Source organism: Arachis hypogaea, chromosome 17 (assembly GCF_003086295.3).
Source record: "Arachis hypogaea cultivar Tifrunner chromosome 17, arahy.Tifrunner.gnm2.J5K5, whole genome shotgun sequence".
NCBI classification, from domain to species: domain Eukaryota; kingdom Viridiplantae; phylum Streptophyta; class Magnoliopsida; order Fabales; family Fabaceae; genus Arachis; species Arachis hypogaea.
The window spans coordinates 91567131-91574122 of NC_092052.1; positions in this window are offsets into that span (position 1 = coordinate 91567131).

Consider the following 6992-nt stretch of genomic DNA (forward strand, 5'->3'; position numbering starts at 1 on the left):
CTTGTTCTACACTTGTTTCTATTTTTAATTTCCTTTATCAATATACGCTTGGTTTTGTAATTTTGATGTTCTTGTTGATGAATTCGATGTTTGATGCTTGTTTTATGTTTGTTTGAGTTGCCTCTATTGATTTTGATCATTTATGGTTCATAGCTTTCATTAATTTACCAATTTTGCCATGTTTTGTGAATATGCATACTAGGTGTTTGATGAAATGTCAACCCTAGCTATGGCATAAATTTCCACCCCTTGGCTTGGGAAAAATGAGTCTATGGATTACTAGAGCCTTAATGTCCAACATTTAGTGGTAATTCTTGGGGAGTTAGTTGATTCTTGTTTCCATTAAGTTAGCCTTTTACCAACTACTTTGGTAAGTTGGTTAGAACTTATGGATTAAGGTCAATTATGCTTACTTGATTTACTCCTGGATGTTAGGGGTTAACTAAGCGAGATTAACTCATGATAATTACCATAGTTGTGGTTATGGCAATGATAGGATTCCATAATTCATCCCAAGTCAAGGTTTCTTTTATGTTTTAAACCACTTTTCCATCAATTTTGAGTCTTACTTGTTTATATTACATACATAGTTCTTTTATTCCTTTATTAGTTTATTAATTGCAATTTTGTCTTCTTCTTTTATTTCTTTATTGCTTGCTTCTTTATTATTGAAAACCCCTTTGGCTCTTCACAACCAAAATTGTGCACTTGTTGGCATTAGTTCCTAGGGAGAACGACCTGGGAGTCTAAATACTCTCGGTTATAATTGTGTTTTGAATTGTGACATTATCTTGAATTGAATTTTGATTAAGAGGATCCGTTGCCGGTTCGGACTATACTCACAACGGAATTACTTTATCTAGTCTTCCGAATTGGCAAAAATTCTCTTCCTCTATCAAATTGGCGCCGTTGCCGGGGAACTAGCGTCATGAGTGCTATATTTTGGTTGTTGTAAATATGTCCATAGTGTGAATAGATACTTTTTGGGTTATTTGCTTGTTTTTGCTATTAATTAGGATTTTGTCTCTATTGTTACTTGATGTCTTTAGTCTTTATTTGCTATTTTCTCTTTGAGTTATCACCCTCTTGGTTTGGAGTTTGGTTGTGATTATTTTGTAGGGATAATAACTTCTATTTTGGATTGCATCATGGGTTTGGAGCATCAATTTTAGGAGGAGCAACCTCCTCCATACCCAATGAGCTATACCCTTCCTAATGCACATACCCAACCCAAGGATATGGTAGATTTCACTTTGATCATGCACCTCCACCACCATATGCCTATGACCTATACCTTCAACACAATCCTCAATCACCCTATCTTCAAAAACCACACCACCACCACCATACACCTTCCTACATACCACCTCAAAACACTTACCAACATGAGTCACCTCCCACACATACAAACTTTCTCCCAATTTATGAACCTTATTTTTCACTACAATGTGAAGTCTTTCCACCCTTGACCCAAGAACCACAAGACTTTCATACCTTTCTCGATGAGCAAGAAGGATTTCGAAGGACACAAGGTCAATTCATGGCTACCATAGCCGAAGCAGTGAACCGCTTGGTTCTTCTATGCTCATCCGATCAAGATATTTCTCTTAGAGGATGTGAGGAAACAATTGAAGGGCGTAGAGAAGAGGAGAAGGTGGATCCCCAAGGGAAAAAAGAAGGGTTAGGTCATGACATGCAACAAGAGGGAGAATGTAGAGTATATGAATCAGAGGAGAGAAAGGGAGAATTGAGGAAGATTGATCGAGATGAGGATTCCATCATTCATGATTTTTTGTCCTCCTTGATCACTCCCCTTAAGGATCCTAATGAACCTCTTCCCCTTGAGCTTGAGAAGGACATGGAGGTAGACTTCTCACAACCTCCTTGTTATGATGTGAGTGATGGAGAAGAGGAGGAAGAGGTTGGTAAGGAAGGAGTTGTCAACCAAGAGCATATTGAGTGGGTGGCAATTTCACCTATGAGCCTTCATTGGGCCCCATCAATATACTATCTTGGAGACGGACTACCAACTCAAGGTCTTCCTTGGGTTGGTGGGTGGTAGAAAAAGGAGTATTGGGTGCCAAGTGGATCTAAGGTTCTTCAAGAAGACCAATTCAAGACTTGGAGTTCAAGCATGGTGTAGAGCACAATTGGGTGATTTTTGGAGAATGTTGAGGTACTTCAAGGGTCAATTAGGAACTTGTACATCCGGCTTAAAACATAAAAATCCGCAAGAAGGAGAACAGGAGGCTAGAATATGGGATCTCGGAGGAGCCTCAAAGTGCAAGCTTGGATGGAGATTCAAGGTGGAGTGGAAACACAAACCACCCTAACAAGAGTCTCCAAAAAAAGTCCAACATAGGACTATAAACCAAAGTGCTAGGTGGGAGACACCCCACCATGGTAACATCTTTCCTACCCTTTCCCTTTGTTTATAGTCCTTGTTTCTTGCATGTTTGCTTGTCTTGGTTAGCTTAAGATTGGTTTAGTTTTGACTTTAGTAGGTTAATTTGCATAATGGATCATGATTTTGTGATGTTTTGAATATTTTGGGGTTGATATGTTGATGTGCTAAGGCTTGTTACCTTAGTTTTGAAAAGAAAAATTTTGTGAAACAGGGCATCTGTGCGTGCGCACCATGCTGTGCGCGCGCACACATCTGCATTTTTCTCTAACAGTGCGGCCGCACAAGCCCGTGCGTTTGCACACTCCTTGACATGCCCTCTGGTCGCAGTACCAGCACAGCCTGTGTGTGTGCGCAGCTTTGTTTTCTGTGACCTGTGCGTCCGTACCATCCTGTGCTTATGCACACAATCCCTTTTCACGCACCTTGTGCGTTCGCACCCAGTTGTGCGTACGCACATGCTCTTGCACTCCCTCTGGTGGAAGCGCTCGCACAGCATGTGCATGTGAACACCCCATCCATTTTTGCAACTGTGCGGGCACACGATTCTTTGTGCGTACGCACACATGATCCTCCAAAAAAAATCCCTTCTGTGCATGTGCACAAGCTTGTGCACACGCACACGCCCTAACCCTCTCTCTGTCAAGAGCGTTCGCACGCTCTGTGCGAGCGCACACCATCCCCTGTTTCACGAAGTGTGCGTACACATACACACACCTGTACGTGCGCACAGGTGCTGTTATGAGCAAGATTTTTATTGCACTTTGAATTAAGCCCTAACATACTTCCCACCCCTTCCACCCTTCTCTTTTCTTTCCTTTGCCCTCTTTTCTACTTATTTTTCTTAGTTTTCATTGCATCTCATTTTTATTCTAGTACTTATATTAGTTTTGGTTTACTTGCTTGTTAATTGAATAAGTTGCAAGTGTTTATTTGATATTGATTGGGTTGTTTATTGCTTAGAGTTTCCACCAATGCACTTATACTTTGCCTTAATTTACTAGTACTTAGTGGGTCTGATAACTCATGTTTTAATTGTACCACTAGGATAAATTATATAAGTGTGTTAGATTAAGTGATTTGAGTTGAAATTATTTGTTCTTCATGATTTTTATATTAAAATTCATCACATGTCCAGTACTTGGTCCTTGTTAATGCTTTTGCATTTATTTGAGTGACCTAACTTGATTCTTATCAAGATTATCACTTTTTGTAACAAGTACCTTTCCATGTGACTTTTTCATTATGCTTCGTGATGAATAGGGAGTTTTCGTTCAGTATTGAATTGGTTGTTGTTTATTGTGCTATTTTATATCAAACATGCGCTTTCACTTGCACAATTTCAATATCCAATACTTCATATACTCAATTCACTCTTTTGGTGGTTGCCTAAGTTTGTTTGTCCTTAGTTGATGCTCACTCTTTGCTTGCAACTTAGGCCATTTAATTGAGGAACTCATGCTCACTTTTTGATTGTGTGGATGCCTTTTTAACCGGCCGTTGTGTGTGTTCCAAGCGCGCGAATAATTGGAATACACACATGGCTGATTTTTTTATCATACCACACCACTATGGAAACTTCCTCAATTAGATGCTTATTTACTCCCTCCTTTACCTTTTTGTGCTACTTGCCCTATACTTTTTACTTATAATTTATTCATTCTTTTTGAGGATGACACATAAAGGTAAGGAGCCGAGAGAGGAGAAGGACGCCGAAAAGGGAGATGCCAAGAATGCATTGAGCTTGGCAAGTTTACTACAACCTGAGCCCCTATATCCGCCAACTGAAGGTGGAATGCTTAGAGACAATCCCCCCGGATTGTGTTCGTGCACGGAGGACCATGTAACGCTTAAGTGTGGGGGAGGATTCGTCATTTTAGGGTGTAAACTTTCTTTTCCAAACACTTTGCACTTTATTTTAGCTTTTTTTTTATTATGTTTCTTGTAGATATTTAGAGTTTTTTTTATTGTTGAATTGCATTTTCTTCTAGTATATATATCTTAGTTTAGTCATAGTTTATATATATTGCATTTTGCATCTTTTGCATCATATATAGCTTATAGATAGAAGTTATGATTGGATGATGTGAATAGTATAGCACCTAGTTTAATTTTGTCCTAATTGTTCATGTTAATTTTTGCTTGTTGAAAATTAGGAGAGAACTAGGAAAAATTTTGAAAATTGCATCCATCACATGCATACATACATAAAAGGAAATAATTTTGGTGAAAAACAACAAGGATTTCCAAGAATTTTGTTTCAAGGGCACTCTATTGAATTGATTTGAAAAACGATTTTTATACTTGCTTGAATGATTTTTATGGAGCATAGAAGAGAGATAGAACAAAACAACCTTGTGAGTTGTTGAGTCTTAATGAGTGGTTACACATTATAACCACAAATTTTGTTCATTGTGTGCTATATCTCCTTCTATGATTGTAATCTTGGTTTTGATTGATTCTTTATTTCCAATGTTTGATGTCTTGAATGCATTTAGCATGATTGAGGCCATTTTTGAATTAAACTCACTCACTCACCTATATAGCCTTACCCTTGCATCTACCGTTGTTAACCCCGTTGAGCTTGTTAAACCCCTTTGTTCTAATCATAATCGCATCAAAACCTTAAGCGTAAGACCACGATTTACCTTGAATTGCATCTTTGATTAGCTTAGGTTAAGGTGTGTATTTCATTTAAGTGTGGGGGAAATTTTGGGGAACATTGGTAGAGAAAAATGTTGTTGTGGGTATTCATTGAAAATTTGGAAAAAAATGGGTGCACATCCATGTATCAATTTGCTTTAATTATATGCATTTGTCATAGAAAAGAAAGAAATAGAAAAGAAAAAAATGTAAAAAAAATATAGTAATAAGATGGGACAAAAATTATCCCAAAGAAAAAGAAAAAAATGATGAATAAGAAATGCATATGTGTTTTGAATAGGAACTAAGTCATGAATGTGTGTGAAAGAAGTAATGGGCGGAATGAATTTTTTTGTGGGTTAATTGATATAGGTTGAGTTGGGTACTTGAGCTAATCAAAGATTCAATCCTTTAGTCCACTTAACCATATACTCATCCTACCCTTACCCCAACCCCATTACAACCTTTTAAAGACCTCATGATACATGCATTCATGCATCACTTGTTTGATTGTTAGATGAAAAGCAAATCATTGAAAGCATGATTAAGAGGAGACTTGAGTGAATTGACCTTAAACACCGAGTGACTAGAGTGTATATACACCAAGTGAGGGTTCGATCACCCAACTATATGTTTCCATACTTCTTATCATGCATTCTTGCAAGTTGCTTCTTTTTGATGAGTTAAATCAATTCTTTAGATTTTTTATTGCATTGAGTTATTTCTTTGCCTAGCCCTATATGTCTATACACTTGCTTGGAATTTGATTGTTTGTTTTCACCAAATCAATAGGGCATTATAGATATATAGGTATATAATATATACCTACTTGCATCCATATAGATAGTTACATTCAATAAGTTGTTTCCCTTTGATCATTATCCTTGTTTGGTTTAGCATGAGGACATGCTATTGTTTAAGTGTGGGGGAATTGATGAGCCCATATTTGACGATATATTTTAGCTTGAATTGGATGAATTTCATCACATAAACTCACACTTATTCACCAAAATAGCATACTTTTGATTTTGATCCCTAAATTGAGCCTAAATGTGAAAACACGCATTTTTGTGCTTAAATTGAGCAATTTAATCTCACTTTTATTCCATTCGATGCCGTGATATGTTTGTTGAGTGATTTTAGGTCCTAGAGGCAAGAATGGTTTGGTAGAAGTGGAAGAAAGCATGCAAAAAGGGAGAAAACATGAAGAAAACAAAGGAGAAAAGCATTTCAGTCTGTGCCCACGCACGCCTTTTGTGCGTGGGCACAGGGGTCAAAATCAGGACCTGTGCGTCCGCACAGGTCTGTGCCCATGCTCAGGACAGAATGGTAATCAGGACCTGTGCGTCCGCACAGATCTTTGCGTCCGCACAGGAGGAAAAACAGCAAGTGTGCCCATGCACAGTGTAACGACCCAACTTCCAGCATGTCATGATCATACTAAAAGTTGAACGTTACCAACCTGTTCCCCAACTTAAGTAATATTTAATAAATATAAGCCTGTTCGTTGTTAACACCTCACGAGTTTCGAGTAATTTTTTTTTAAAACAATAGTAGTTTAGAGTCGCATACATGTAGTATAACAACGAAACATGAGTACACACATCCAAGGAATAGTAGAAGGCAATATATAGAATATCACACCATAATATACATCATAATACAGAAGCAGCTTAGTTATACCAGTAAGGAATTATAACACAGCATCCTTCAGTTAGTGACTCATATAACATATACACATATATACATAAGACGTCCCGGGGCCTGGCCTATCCAAAAGCCCCTAAGCTGGCACCCAGGCTAGCCTAACTCTATGACATGCCTATTTCCCTCTGAGCATGCTAGTAAAAGTGAGGGAGATACTCTAAGGTACCAGAGTTAGAGTGGACGCCTCAAAGGTCTCCTTGTCTCTGATCCAAAAGCCCCTCATAGAAAACCATTGGGC